Below are 16,647 nucleotides of genomic sequence, written 5' to 3'. Positions count from 1 at the left end.
TTACTCTTGGTTACTACTTCAGAACTTTGTTGGTATCCAGAGCCAACATGAAAGAAAGAGTTCCTCTGGTAATAGGAGTATGAAATAGATAGGAAGAGATTGAAGGAGATAAGAAGAGGTAGGCTAGCCATACTGTACCGTACCCACGTGGGAAAAGTAAAACATTAGATGACACGAGGTATGGTCACTCAGTCATCTTGAATTTGATGGAATTTCCTTTGTTCCCGCAACAGGTAAAATACCTGGGGCAAAACCCTTCCCCCAACTACGCCAGTGTCACAGTCCAATCAGTAACTTCCTTCTTGCTCAATGAGGGTGGAGCTTCTGAATGTAGCCGCTTCCGCAGCGCTGCGTTACTGTCCGGGCTTTGGGGAGGGAGTCCACAGAACTTAGTTGTAATAATTGTACTCTTAAACATACCACATACATAGTGGAATCAAGTTTGATCCTAACATGAAGCTTCGGCCATAGTGCCTAGCTTTTCATAGTATAGGATGTTTTTAATGCATGCTATCATATAAAAAAATAAACCCACATATTATGAAGCTGTGAACCTTGTGGGGCACAATAATGACTGGCCAGGTAGGACAAGCCTACTTGTGCAATATTAGCATGAATATTGTAGGAGTAACTATTTACTTTCTGGTTGAAGCCTTGTTCCATACAATAAAATCCATACTCGACACAATCTGAAGTTGGGGCCAAGCACCTATGACTTGCTCCTAGGATAAAACTAACCACTATTATTATGCTAAATGGACATATTATTAAACTGACCCTTAATAGTGTATTATTGTACACTCAGTTTAGTTATATCTAAATTCTCAACTAATAACCATCTATTTGCAGGAGACAGTGATTAACAAAGGGACTCACCACTGGCTAAGGTACCTAGAATAGGAGACTGCAGGGTGTCCATCTTTAAAAGAATAATTGCACTATTATACTTAAAATCCATCCAGTTTAACCTTTAAAGACCCCAGAGTAATTTCCAATCTTACTATTTTAATATTTGTAAATCTTTCAGTTATGAACTCCTATAAAAATTTTAAAAATGAGCAAGTTACTCAGTTTAACTTGCAATGGCAGAGAGTAAGCATGAGATATCAAGGGACAAGCTTGCAAAAGCAAAACCAAAATCTAACAGGACAAGCATCAATATTGCTGCTTCATGTTTAGAATGTGGAGCATATAGTATATTCAACATTCCTCCAAAAGCTTAAAACCTCCAGCTCAGATGCATAAAAAATACAGAGATTCTTTCTTGAGCTAAGTCTGTCCCATACTTATAGCTCTCCATCAAATATCTCATGTCCTTGGTACCTGTCAATATCCTAGAGTTTCTACCTCAATCTTCTGGATACTATGTGCCCCAAACCACTCTCTGAAACTGTAAATAATTCCATGACTCCCTCAATTCTACATCTCCCATGCCTGCAAAATGAGGACCATGAATATAATATGTCAGTTCCTCTGCTACCTGAACCTATATCTCAGGTCCATCAGCTTTTGTGCACTGTCCCTGAGGAAACAATTTTCTAGGCAGTAAGTGTTGACCAGGGAAGTACATCAGCATAAGCTTCATTCCTTTAAATGAATTTGGATCTTTATAAGATGGAGACTTCAAGGGAATAGAGTTTCTCACTCAGGGCACTTTAACAGTGTAGACAGGACTTTTTTCTTTAGTGCACTGATTTCTAAAAAATATGTGTGCTTTCTTAGTAGCAGATTAAATGGTTTCCTATTTTGAAATTTTATTTGTCAAATAATCAACACATATTCTTTAAATATAACATTACTGAGATTCTTAGGATACTGGAAAAAGAAGTCAGATTATGGGCCAAGGATGATTGCCCTGTACCTGATAGATTTCTTGGTCTCCTGGGAAACTTCATGACCCAGGCTTCCTCTAACAATGGTTTTCTAACATCTTTCCAGTGCCTATCAAAGTAACCAATAGTCTCTGCTTCCAGCATTATAGGGTTTTTCTATCAGAAGTTGCCATATTCTTCTACTTTACAGCCAAAAAAACATTCCAAAGACCTAAAAACTACATTATCAGATTTATTGCAAAGGCTCCACTTATTGCTCTCATTTTTTGTCTTAATTGCCCATTGCTGTAGGCTTAGATTTTTCAAAACCTAGTTTAATAAGAGTTCTCAAAGGTTTCCATCACTCCCTTTCTAGCCCACCATCCAAAAGTAGGGAAGAAAAGGTGATAAATGGAACAATGTGATGTGGACCTGCTTAGAAGTAGTTCTTTTTTTATTAGATATTTTCTTTATTTACATGTCAAATAATATTTCCTCTCCCAGTTTCCCCTCTGGGAAAAAAGAAATAAAGAAAAAGAAAGGAAAGAAAACAAACAAACAAACAAACAAAAACAAAACCCTGTTCCTTCCCCCCTCCCCCTGTTCAACAACCCACCCTCTCCCACTTCCTGGCCCTGGCATTCCCCTACACATGGGGCATAAAACCTTCACAGGACCAAGGGTCTCTCCTCACACTGATGACCGATTAGGCCATCCTCTGCTATACATATGCTACTGGAGCCATTAGTCCCACCATGTGCACTCTTTGGTTGGTGGTTTATGCCCTGAGAGCTCTGAAGGTACTTGGTTGTTCATATTGTTGTTCATCCTATGGGGCGACAAACCCTTAAGCTCCTTGGGTCTTTTCTCTAGCTCCTTCATTGGGGACCCTGTGCTCAGTCCAATGGATGGCTGTGAGCCTCTACTTCTCTATTAGTCAGGCACTGTCAGAGCCTCTCAGGAGACTGCTATATCAGGCTCATGTCAGCCAGTACTTTTTCATCCACTATAGTGTCTAGATTTGATGATTGAATATGGGAAGTATTTCCAGGTGGAGCAGTCTCAGAATTGTCCTTCCTTTAGTCTCTCCTCCATAGTTTGTCTCTGAAATTCATTCCATGGGTATTTTGATCCCCCTTTTAAGACGGAACAAAGTATCCATACTTTGGTCTTCCTTCTTGAGTTTTTTGTGGTTTGTAGATTGTATTTTGGGTATTCTGGTCTTCTGGGCTAATAACCACTTATTAGAGAGTACATACCATGTGTGTTCTATTGTGATTGGGTTATCTCACTCAGGATGATATTCTCCAGGTCCATCCATTTCCCTAAGAATTTCATAAATTCATTGTTTTTAATAGCTGAGTAGTACTCCATTGTGTAGATGTACCACATTTTCTGTATCCATTCCTCTGCTAAGGGGCATCTGTGTTGTTTCCAGTTTCTGGCTATTATAAATAAGGCTGCTATGAACATAGTGAAGCATGTGTCCTTACTACATGTTGGAGCACAGAAGTAGTTCTTTTGGATGATTCTAATCACCATTGTCATGATATCAGCAGTCTAATTCAGTAGTGTCAGGATACCAAACAGGAATCAACAGTGGTGGCAATATCCACCAGAAACAGCCAGCACCACCACCACCCCTGCCACCAAATTGACACAAGTCAGAGAGTGTGAACAGAACCAGCCAGGACACCTAGAAAAATTCACTGCTGTGCTTCTCTCAAAGAAGCCAAGACATGGGAACCATGAAGCATTGCAAGAACTTAGCTGTTCTTTGAGTCCTATTTATACTCTCTCCAAATATCACATGTCCTCCCATGAGTCTTGCCTTGGTAAAATATTATGTGAGTCTAACTTAGTAAATACCACATGAATCTGCATTGCGTGAAACAACCAGAAACTTCCACTTCATATTGCCATGGCAAAATACCCGAATAAAAGCATATAGGGTGGTAAAAGTCTTTTCTATCTCATTGTTCAATATATAATCACAAGAGAGGGAAATTAAATGCAGCAGGAACTCGAAATATGTGGTTTGCTGTATCCATAATCAGGAAGTAGAGATAATAAAATGAATGTATATTACTGATTAGGATTTTTACTTCATGTATACAAGTCAAAACTGCAAACAAGAAATGCGTCCATCCACAGTGAATGGGTTTACTCATATAAACATTGATCTAATGACCTATATTATATCCACCAATTAGGACCTTTCTTTTTTTTTTAAAAAAAAAAAGATGCCCTGTATCTGTCCATGACGATTTCACTCAATTCACCCTGGTCATGGAAAGGCAGTTTATTCTGGGGAGGTCTAGTGACAACTGGAGCAGCACTTCTGCCCAACTTGTGTATCACCCTCCTGATGATTAGAACCTTTCTAAACCCTCATCAGAGAAGCTTCTCTTTGCTGTAGTAAACAAACATTACAGAGAACTACAAGTGACCAAAGATGCATAGAAATGCAATTGAAGAATTCATATCTCTATATGGAACAAATATGCTGCATCTGTACTCTAAAGTCATGAGGATCATCATATTCAAGGGAATAGTAATAATGTAAGAGCCAGAGATGATGGATGGGGATAAGCAAAATGCATCTTCTGGACAGATCAGGGAAAATATATGTGACACCATACAGAAGATCTGTGAAAGACTAAATCATACCAAATTCCAACATGAAGAGAAAAAAGTTAGTCTTGAAATTCCACCCTTTGTTATAGGCATCTTAGCATTTGTTAGCTGGTCAATAAAAAATGGTCATATTTTTTCTAAGAGTATACTTCTTGATAAGTCAACCACATTCAAGTGGAAGCCACACATCTAAAGTCAATATAACAAATGACTTTCATGAGGAAAAAGTGAAGAAGTATACTAATTTGGATGGGAAGGAAAGGTAAATTTCAGAAGAGTTTGGGATGGTAGTTTAACGATGATCAAAAGAGGAGGATGGAAGGAGGGACAGGCAATACTAAGGGTATTTGATAAAGTCTCAGTTGTTCTCTAAAATAACAGGAAATGATCTACCTGTATGAGCCATTTCTCCAGCCTCAATTAATTTGTCTTTGTCCCTGACTGACTCCAATCTGATCACTTTCTGCAATTCCTACCACCTTGACATCACCACAGTGATGGACTGTAACAGAATTGTGAGAAGAATAAACCTTTTCCTCATTCAGTTGTTTTTGTCATGCTGTATTTGTTTTCAAAAATCTCAAAAAGGTTTTACTTTTAAACTCTGACCTTATCCTATGAAGAGTTTTTAGTCCTTCCTAGCAGCTTTGGAACAAATATCTCTGTACCCTATTGCCCCAAATTACACACAAGTTAAACATCATGTTTTGTGAGCTTGAATATTATTCCTGCTTTCTGAATCTTCACTTTTCCTTTTATTATGGCAATAATAAACCATAGACATTTCATGAAAAATGAATAAAATAAACATGCAAACTATGTGGAAGCATTTTGTAAATTGTTAAAATATAGTTTCTCCTTTACATATGAAGTTTAAAACCTTCAATCATAAGAAATTTCAAATTACACTCACAAAGTTTCCATTCTAACATTTGACAATCTGAATCCTTGCAATTAGTTTATAAGGATGGTATTCTATTCCATATGAATTCTGTAGTATACCTTATAATTTAAAGAAGAAAAAAACACATTTCAATACCCCGAAATCTAATGAATTTTTCAAAGGTCTGATCAGATCACAAAATTTGGAGTTTCGTTATCCAAGTTATTTTGAAATATTGACTTAAATTTCTTCAGTTTTCTTTGTTTAAATCACTTGGAAAATGGATATGCTCCTCTTTGGAGCAGCATCTGGCTTTGTCTGGGGCTGGGGAATGGTTCAGAGAGCCAGGGGGATTGAGCCAAGGGTAGAGCAGGCATCAGGTGCTGTTTACTTTGTTAACAGTTAGTAATTACAGTGTGGACTTTTGCTCACACTTCTGTAGTATTCTAATTATTTATAGGTCAGGGACCCAGCTTTGACATACCACTTTCTGCCTCCAGGTCTCTGGAGGATTCAGAAAACAGCAGCTGGAGGACAGTGACTTCAGGTCACTGACTGAGTTAAATAAAGTTTGTATGTATTAGAATATGTGATGTTGTTTTCTCCCTAAAGAATCTATAAAAGTCCCATGGTTACTGACCATCCCAAATGATTCTTCATAATAATAATTAGTAATTAGAACACCAAAACTAATAGCAAAGAAAAGAGTTCTCTCTGCATGGAATGAGTACAGTTATGTTGCTTATAAAACAAACATTCTAGAAAAGCTAAGACATTTTGAAAGAGAGGAATTTAGTTAAAACATAGGTTATGGGGCTAGAGATGTGACTCTATGGCTAGAAGACCTTGCTGTTTGCTTCTAGAGGTTAGTTTTCAGCACTCACAAGAAATGGCTCATAACAACTGTTATTTCCAGCTCCTGGGTATGTAACATTTTCTTCTTGACTCTAATGGTACCCATACATATGTAACATAAAAATCATATAAATACATGAATAAGTAACTAAAATACAATTAACTAAAATACTTAAAATGGTATCATACTCTAATGTATATTAGCATCCTAGATAGAAATAAAATGAATAAAGTATGTTGTTTATTCTTAGTACTGTTCTACCTTTTATTGCACAAAGTAACATACTCATAGGATTTTACTAGCTAATGTCCCATCAAAATGGATGATACAATTTCAGTCTGGGTTTAAATACCCAAGAACAGTAATTCCAAGTCTCATTATAAGAGGCAGAGAAGACCAAGTCCTCAGCTTACTCAGTTAGACACAGTAAATTCTTCTTTACTTCATCTCTTTCTGTTCATGTTCTCAAGATATCAGATGGTGTCTTCTTGTACTAGATAGAATAATTAGCTTTTATGAGCCTAGGAATTACAATATTAATCTTGTGCTGAACAAAACTACTCTCATAGGCACACTTGTAAATAATAACCAAATAACTGGACCTTCTGTAACTCAGCATGCTGGCCAATAGCCATTATAAAGGACATACTTAGTTTTGTTGCGGAGTGCTCAGCTCTATATAGGAAATTTATATTACAATTCCCCCTCCCCAAAATGTTAAGGGATCATTACAGAAGAGAAGGCAGAAAGATTGTAAGAGGCATAGGTAGTAGATGTCTGTAGGGAATGACCATTTGCCAGACACAACAATGCTGTTCCACAACACTTAATCTCAACACTAAACTCAGGAGCTGAATCCTTGCAGAAGACCTGCACTAGATCAAGGCAGCCAAAATCCCGACACAGATGGGAGAAGTTACTAGTAGCTGAAGAACTACTAGCAATTGACAGCTGCAGGTGTGTGTGTGTGTGTGTGTGTGTGTGTGTGTGTGTGTGTGTGTGAGAGAGAGAGAGAGAGAGAGAGAGAGAGAGAAATTATTCTTCAGAATTGTAGTCCATGACAGATTTAGTGCTACTCAGAGGTAGCACTAAAAATCTTAATGGCTATTTATTTTTTAAAAGTACATAAAATTATGAGGGGAGAGTGGTGGAAGGCATGGGATAGAAATTGGAAGAGTAGAATGGAGCATGTGTTTTATCTAAACCCATTATATACATGTCTGAAAGTCTCAAACAACAACTTTTAAGATTACCTTGTCCTACATTTTAATTAAGATTAGAACTTTAGATAGAAAATAGTACAGAAATTATTTTAAAAAAATCAACCTCCAGCAGCAGGAGTCCAAGAGAATAATAATCTCTATTTTCTTTTGTTGTTAGATTTCTAGCTATTTGGGTATGGGATTTACTGAGTTTTTTAGAATAAATTTTGAATTTATTCTTTATGTGTCTGTTTTCTATGAATAATCTAAGCCATAGCTTGTAGATATTCTTTGAAAGAATGGAATACTCAGTTATTATGAGCTAGGACATCCTGCGTTTTGCAGGCAAATGGATGGGACTAGAAAATATCATCCTGAGTGAGGTAACTCAGACTCCAAAAGGCATGCATGGTATGTACTCACTAATATGCAGATATTAGCCAAAAACTACAGTATACCCAAAATACAATTCATAGAACTCAAGGTTAACAAGGCATAGGACCCAAGTGAGGATGCCTCAGTCATGGGGGGCAGAGGGAGGGAGGGATCTGAGTGGGTGAAGGAATAGGGAGGGGAAAAGGGGAACATGATCAGGTATTAGGGGTTGGAACAGGAGGCAATCCCTGAGGGCTAGCAGAAAGAATAGAAACAGGCAACTCAGGATATAGGAGGTTGTGAGACCTTCTAGAATGGACCAGAGACTTGGGAGGTGAGAGAGGCTCAGAACTCAAAGGGAGGGACCTTAGATGAAATGCTCTACAGTGGGGAGAGGGAATTTAAAGAGTCCATTTCACTATGAATACAGGGCATCAAGTGGAGTGATGGGGTTGCCATCTCACAGTCAAAAATTCTGACTCTGAGTTGTTCCTGTCTAAAAGAACTGCAGAGACAAAAATGGAGAAGAGACTCGGGGATAGAATGTCCGGTGCCTCGCACACATTGGAATCCAGCTCCAGGGGAGGCTCCAAGGCCTGACACTCTTACTGATGCTGTCATACTCTTTCAGACAGGAGAGTAGTAGCATAGCTGCCCTCCGAGAGGACCAACAAGCAGCTGAAAGAGTCAGATGCAGATACTTACACCCAACCTTTGAACAGAAGCTGGGGACCCCTGTGGTTGAACTGGGGAAAAGCTAGATGAAGCTGAGGAGGAGGGCTACCTCATAGGAAGACCAGCAGTCTCATTTAACCTGGACTCCCGAGATCTCTCAGACACTGAGCCACCAACCAGGCATTATACACTAGCTGATATGAGGCCCCGGACACATATACAGCAAAGGACTGCCTGGTCTGGCCTCAGTGAGAGAAGCACCTAACTTTTGAGAGACTTGAGGCCCCAGGTAGTGGGGAGTTCTAGTGGGGTGCGGTGAGGGGCAGTGGAGACTTCCTCTTGGAAACATGTGAGGAGGAATTGTATGAGGAACAGTCGGCAGGTGGACCAGGAGGGGGGACAATGACTAGACTGTAAAAAAAGATTAAAGAATAATAATAAAAAATAAATGAAACATTAACAGTAATCTACATGAAAACATTTTGTATTGTAAATTATAAAACAGTGATAAATTAAAATATTTTCAACCTGTAAGTACTCTTCTTTATCTCACTATAAATATTTATCATCAAGAATGCTAATTAAGCATAAGTATTACTCATAGGGATTTTTATATCCTCTCTCTCAATACCTTTTATGAAGACCAATAGTTTGTTGCCATTAAATGCAAAATACCTATTCATTAACTTATACCTTTTATATGTAAGATGTGTTGCATTCACTCTATGAACATGTTTTATATATATATATATATATACATGTACATAAATGCTGTCATTAAATGCAAGTTAGCAAATTAGTCTACTCTAGCCTTTTACGTGTAGTAATACATCAGTGGTTTAACTTTCAAAGGAGATGACATAACTTTATACTAGCCATAAGTCCAAATGCAGATACTTTTTGGAAGGTCAAATGAGAAAAGTAATTCTTACAAGACTTCATGAAAATAACAAGATCTGGTTTATATGCCTGCTGTTGCTTTCTGTAGATACATCTTTAGTATTCATTTACCATTATGCTGGTTATATCATCATTCAACTACTGCAATTGAAATTTTAGAATACTTCACAGATTGCTCAAACAGATGACTAAAATTTAGAAGAAGGTAGAGACATAAAACACTAAAATTTTATATCATGTTCAATATTAACAAATAATAAGATGAATTAAAGTTAAAGTCCTTATGGAAAATTAATCGATTAGTGATATAATTTGTTTAATCTGATATCTGATTAGTTTATTTACTTTGTTGACCAACTCCAATATAAAATTCCAGATGTTCACCCCTGCCATTCTATTCTTAGAACAATCATTATTAGACAAATTGATAAATATGAATACATTACTCAATATTAACTGATATATGAAATATGGTGTAAACTTAAATCAAAGATTAATGAACTACAAACAAGGAGAAATAGTGTTGCCATTTGTAATCCTCTTAAACATGAATACCATGCTGATGTTGCTAATTTAGACTGAGATCTTAGATGGAAACCAGAACCTAAGCATCTCACTGGACACTTTCCTTAAAAGAAGTAGAGGTGAATAATCTTGAGATTAGGGAAGCAGTTGAACTTCAAGAATTATTAGTTTCTTTCCTTATTTAGACATTAAATTTTATATTTTCACCTTCAATTCATTATCAGTCATTTTTCCAGATTGTATCTATAAGTCTTTGTTTGTTGGAGTGATAATCCAGGAAAGAATTTGATATTCACTAAAGCTATTTAGAATTCAGGGATCTCACATTATTTTTAAAATTTGTGTTTCTTCTAATGTCACCTAAGCAGTGTTCCTCTACAGAACTTTTCAGTATGTGTAGTTAGTTCTGTGAATTTTATAAACACATTAAATTCACACATATCTTTTTTGCTGAAAACACTACTCAATCATCATTTCTTGTCAAAAATTATTCCAAAGCCATAATGAGGTGCTCAAAGCTATAATTAGATAGGTTAGCAAAGCCACCTGAAGCTCTAAACTGTAGGTGATTACACATTACCCAAGTTACCTACTGTGAAGAGTTCACTCTTTTAAGAATATATAATTAAAGGATAGGATCCTAACAATAGTGCCATCTAAAACCTCTTGGATTATTGGGAACATGTTTATTTTCAATACCCTGAAATTTTCATGTATTAATAACATTAATAAAAGTTCAAAAAATTATATTTAGTAACATTTTAAATGAGGAATGTAAAACTAAATAAAGTTATTAATGCCAAATGTCTAGTGGGTGGAAAATTGTTACCATTTGCTTTATGATTTCGCAGGACACATTCAAGAATTGTATATACATCTACATATTGTTAAGGGAAAATATTTTCTGCCTGGATAATGTCTGTGAACCATATCAGAAAATCATAAATTTTTACAAGTTTATGATAAATTGACAAACAGAAAACAAAAGATGAAGCTTGTCTTTGCTCCTATTTATATTATTGAAAATTAAAATCTTTTTGTATATTGTATTTATATGTTTTAAATACATTAGGTTTTGTTAAACATATATTAATGTATAAACAAAAATCAAGCATTTTTTCTATCATACTCCATAGAAACCACTTTATTAAATGGCAAAAATCTTCAAAATGGCATTTTTAAATTGAATCCATGTTTCATAATTACAGGCACCATGTCCCCCGCTTTTCCCTGCCCAGGCAGCATCAGGGGTGTTGCAAGGGCTGTGGCATATGCCCCCAGCAGTGAGGACAGCAGTCCCAAGAGTGATTTCAGAAAATAAAAAGGACCCTAGAGGCAGATAGTAGTGTCCCTTCTCACCCAAAGACACACCAAATTTTAAGACTTTATAAATATCTCCGTGCCCTGGGGGTTAGGGGGAGAGACACTTAGCAGCATCCTGGAGGTGGGAGGGTGGGGCAGGCAGTCCCAAGACATCTTGCCTCATCAGCCACTTTATAAATACACATCGCACTACAGGCACCCACTTCCACTACCACCACTGCTGCGCCCCCACCCCCACCCCAGCAGTCCAGGCAGCTGGCTGGCTAAGCCATCCATGTGTCCATAGCTCCAAGTCCCCTGCCCCATCCGACATCAGTTGTGACCAGACTCCTCCTCCTCAGCCTCACGAAGCCAACTGAAGAAGGCTACGACAGATTTAGGGCAACACCCATGCATGCCTCCTCTGTTCAACTGTTCTCCCAGCTGTAGAAGGCTTCTTCCTTCACCACGTTCTCATCCTATAGAGCATCAAAGAACATTCGAAGCAGCTTGGCAGGCTGTTCGAAGGTCACCACAAGGCCCTGGAGAGCATAGCGTGCTGGTAGCTCCTTTTGCACACCACACAGGTATTTCTGCAGCAGTCTTGCTCACACTTTCAACACTTGAACTTCCACTCGGAGAGGAGTTTCAAAGATAACTGCAGAATAACAGTCAGTTGTCATGAGGGCTCGAACTAATTTTTGGATGCTATCTGCTGCTCATTCAGGTTGGCGTCTATCCAGTCAAACGCACGATGATTACTACTGCTGCTGCCCTCCAGAAGCTTCTCTAGCTGCCTACGAAGCTCCTCAAAGGCAAGTGCCTTCTAGCCAGGTGCTTCATTCTTCTCCCAAGGTTTATTCCACCTTCTTTTCAGCCATAAACAAGCCAACGTCTTGGCCCTCTGCTAGAATTCTGTCCAGCTCAGCCAAGCCTCCCAGCATCTCCACCTTTTTGGGACCCATGCTCTTGCATAAGAGACCCAGGATCTCCAGCACCAAGAAATAGCTTTGTCCATGGGTCTCAGAGGCTTCGTAATTTTCCTGAAGAGCTCTCCCATGGGCAACCCCATCTTCCTGGAGAATAGGTGTTATCAGTTCTGCCAGATAAAGCCATACATGAGGGATATCATTTTCCATGTCTTCAGCCAATTCTTGTGTTTCATACGGTCCTTGATAGTACTGGACAATAGTGAGGTGCCCCGCACAGAGCAGTTGGTGCAGCAGTCGCCTCACATACTTATGAGCAATGGTACTAAGCTCCAGCATGGACTCGAGGCCAAGCCGTACGAAGATGAAGAGCAAGGATGGTGAAGCCAGCTCCTGGACACACTGTTCTGCCTTCTTCATGTCATTGAGATGGAGATATTCCTCAATGATGGCCTGAGATTTCTTCTCCACCTCATCCACAAAAAGCGCAGCCTTTGGAGGGCTCACTGGAGGTAGACTGTGGCTTCCCACTTCACAGGATCCCAACCACGATCCTCAGTGAGGGTGACTTCCTTCAAAAAGCCATGTTTTATTAATCTCTTCATAACTGAGACGTAATGAAAACAAGTAGTTGTTTATAAATCTTGCTTTGTCTTCCAAATGCTTTGTGCACTGCTACTCTATACTGGTCTTGCTGAGATCAAACATGACCTGGCATGTTATTTTTGTTGGTGGAATCTCTCTAATATCTTACAGTATATATAATATTAAAGGTTATTTTCCTTTTAATTCATTGATTTTTCATTTTTTCATTTCTTCAACCAAAAAAAATAACCATATCTAAATATTACTAAATTTAGAAACTCATCTATTGTCTATCACCGGAGAGAATTTGTTACCATGGTGATATGGACACGAAAAACTCCTCTTATTGCTTTAACTACTAAATGTCTTTGTGAGTAAATGTTCACTTTTGTTCAAGAGATTTGATTTAAATTTCATGATTCTCTAGAATATTAAGAAATTTAATTTAGAGTCTCATAAATCTAAATTACATGCATATTTTATTTGTTATGGTGTACACTCCAATACAGACTAAAAATGATTTGCTCTCAGAAGTTTTATGTTTATAGTGTTGTGCTATGTCTTTAAGTTATACTTGATTCAAAATTCAAAACTTAATAGTATCCTGGTTTTGAGATAATAAAATGATGATCATATTTGTCACTAATGGTCATTGTGAAAAAATTATTTTTCAAGACTTTTAAAAACTAATCTGTAATAGCTGAGTGTTCATGAGCTGAGCACACTCCAATCATAGCATAAAAATTGAGAACATAATAAACTTGCAGAATCCATTATTGCTTGTGTATAAAAGGTTTCATGGCTCACTACTTTAAGCTGGATAAATACGGATTATACTGATTGGAGTTTCTTGAAATTTGTGGTTGTGTCTTTTTTTTTTCAGGCTCTGTAATGAATGTTAAGGGTGTAGTAAGTTAAAATTATTCAGATTGTCCCATAACGGAGTGAATTTTATGTCAACCTTTGATCTTTAGCTAATCTAAAGTACTTATATGTCCTATTGCTAAGTGGAGCAAAAATTGAGTAGTCCTCTATTTGTCTTTTCATTTGGGTTAGAAACAGTTATTGGTTGCTCTCTTGGAGCTACCAGCACCTCTTATTTGCTTACTTGCTTTGTGATAATTTCTTACCACTAAAATCTCTATTGCTTCTGGATTTAACCTTATATTAGAAACTCTCATTGCTTCTCGGCCTTTTGGCTAAGATCACGTGTAGAAATTCTCCACACTTTGATTCAAAAAATAAAGTTCACACAAAAGTTGTCCCCCTTTGTCTTTGTATAGTACATCTCTCATTTTGCTTTAAATCTATACCCTATATTTAGCCACATAAAAGAGAGTGATCATCTGTTCCTTTGGAGTGGTGCAATTTGCTGATGAGGAGGCTGTAAGTCTGGCTGGTGCAGAAACTTCTAGTCTTCCCTGATGTCAGTATAGAGGTAACAGATAGTGTGGTAACATACACTCTGTGCTTGGGAGGCATTTGAATCTTCATACCCTCAAAAGATAAATTATTATACCCTCAAAAGATAAATCCTGTCTCTTTCTCACATGAAAATGGAACCCCTGTCATTCTGAGGTTGGATTTGAGGTAAAAGGAAGAAGAGGTAGTTTGACTTATTGATTTTGTTGAAACATGGTAGAGTTCCTTACGTAACTATATCTTCATTTGTCATCTATCCTTTGAGCAATTTTCACATATTTTATATGAGTATTTCTTTCCTAAAAATAATTTCACCACCTGTGATGTTTCACTCCAGAATGAGTCTGAGTAGTTTCTTATACTGCTAAGTACAGAGGGGGAAGGTTTTCCTTTTGTTTGAAGAACAATAGCCCTTGCAGAAAGCTGGGAAGATATAGTTCAGTCTTTGAGACAACATCTCTGGAAGTTTAATGGGAGCCTAACAAATTCTTTAAGTTGTGTAGGTTATACAATTTCCAGCTCTGTGTTCAAAATTAGTATGTTGATGATGAAATTAGAAAGCTATAGATAAAACTGGATGCCTTAATGACATAATTTTTATTTAGATTGATTTTGAAATAGTCCTAAATACTTACATTCTTTAAATTATCAGAATATTTAGAAATTATTCATTTGTGCGAGTGATTTCTAGCTTTGGAAACCAATGGAAAAGTCATTTGTACATGGGATTAAATCACATAAAACATACTAGCTGTCTTAGAAAAATAAGAATTAAATATCCCAGAAGGATTGTCTTCTAAATTTTAGTGACTGTAAACTTCAACAAAAACATTAAACATAGACAACTGATTAAAAATAAAACATTTAAAATTTATTGGTATATGTAAGGTACACTAGAGGATTCCTAATGATATTTTCATATGTGGAAATGAAATCAACTGTACTTTCTCTTATTGACATTTTTACTTCTTTATTCTTAAAGTATAGTTTTACACTGGAATGCACATATACCCCCAAGATGCTAGACCTGAGCAAAACAACAGGTTATTTGATTTCATTTTTCACTGGACTTTTATATCAATACTGGGATTTATATGTCACTAGGCTTTGCAGTGTTTAAAATACTCATTATAGACCAGCAAAGAAAAATTATGATATTTTTGAATGAATAGTTACAATGTGTAACATTTTCAAAAATCCATGACTAAATAATTCTGTGGAGTGTGGAAATACATGCTGAAATAGCAGCTGCTACGTGGGTGATGAACTTTAAAAGCAAGATTAAGTGTTCATGTTTAGTGGTTGTGTCCATGTCTGTGTCTGTATGTGTACATGTGTGTATGTGAGATGGAGACAGACAGACAGACTGATAGACATTGGGATAAAATGCTTAAAGTATAGTAAAATGTTAAAAATAACTTACTTTCTTAATTTAAATATATGTTTGTGTCTAAATGACATTCATATTTTTATTCATGCCAGAAAAAAATACCAAACAATATATTTTTAAGAAATGAAAATAAATTTAATCACTTCATTTAATTCATTCCTGGATCACATTCATTTTCATTACAATAAAAATTTTCTAAAATTAATTAAAAGATTTACATGAAGTAAAAACAAACCCTTTCCTGCTAATGTGCAAGTGTTCATCTAGTATGTAATAGGTGAACATCATAACCTTGACATTATTAAATGGTAATGATTTATAGTATCCCTGCGAAGACTTTCAATTTTATTATCTAATGAAATTAGAGTTTACTAGAATTTAGGGTTTTTATTTAAAACAAATTATTAAAACACACTTGTCAAAAACTGTTTTACTTATTTTACTCTTCTTTTATTGGATTTCTTTATTTACATTTCAAATGTTATTCCATTTCCAGGTCTCCCCACATCATCTGTAGTGATACAGTTTTAGGTAAAAATATATGTTGATCTCTAAAAGATCAAATTTTCAAAAGTTTCCAAGGCAAAAACTAATAACATACCTTGAGATCAGCTAAGTTGATGTATTTAACTGGCTTTTACACAGTGTACTGATCCTTCTTTATTCTAAATTGCCAATGTATGCCTGGAACTTCCCGTATAATCAGCCTTTACAATCTAAACTACTGTATAGATTAAATCTCTAATTTTCTGCTCTTCCATATCTCTGACCATGACTATTGTATGTGTGTTGCAATCAGTTGCTGAATACACCCTCAAGTTGGAGCCAACTATATAACGCATATCTATCATAAATGTTGAAAGAAATCTTGGATATTGATTGATAACATACATTTGCAGTGAGGAGCACTTCTCTGTAAGTTAGGAGCAGTAATATAACTTCATGTAGAACTCTGTTAAAATTTTGTAAACAACCCTCCATTCCTTTCCGATGTCATTCATGTGTTTCTGCTATTGATTATATTGAGAGTAAAGCCCTTTATCAGGTAGTGACAGAGACAGAACCAGAGTCAGACACACATAACAGATCGACAACAGATAGGCTAGTAACCACAAACTACACACAGATGGAAGATACAGGGAGAGAAGCAAAGAA

The 16,647-nt window shown here is 36.6% G+C and overlaps 1 non-coding gene and 1 pseudogene across 1 annotated transcript; both read right to left on the bottom strand.

The window, feature by feature from the left end:
• Positions 1–4,048: 4,048 nt before the first annotated feature.
• On the bottom strand, positions 4,049–4,179 carry LOC116092715. Its single transcript, XR_004119438.1, has one exon.
• A 7,320-nt stretch (positions 4,180–11,499) lies between these two features.
• On the bottom strand, positions 11,500–12,700 carry LOC116091646 (annotated as a pseudogene).
• Between the last annotated feature and the right edge of the window lie 3,947 nt (positions 12,701–16,647).

Source organism: Mastomys coucha, unplaced genomic scaffold (assembly GCF_008632895.1).
Source record: "Mastomys coucha isolate ucsf_1 unplaced genomic scaffold, UCSF_Mcou_1 pScaffold15, whole genome shotgun sequence".
Classification (NCBI taxonomy): domain Eukaryota; kingdom Metazoa; phylum Chordata; class Mammalia; order Rodentia; family Muridae; genus Mastomys; species Mastomys coucha.
The sequence above is the reverse complement of the archived record's forward strand: the minus strand, read 5'-3'. Positions and strand labels throughout refer to the sequence as shown.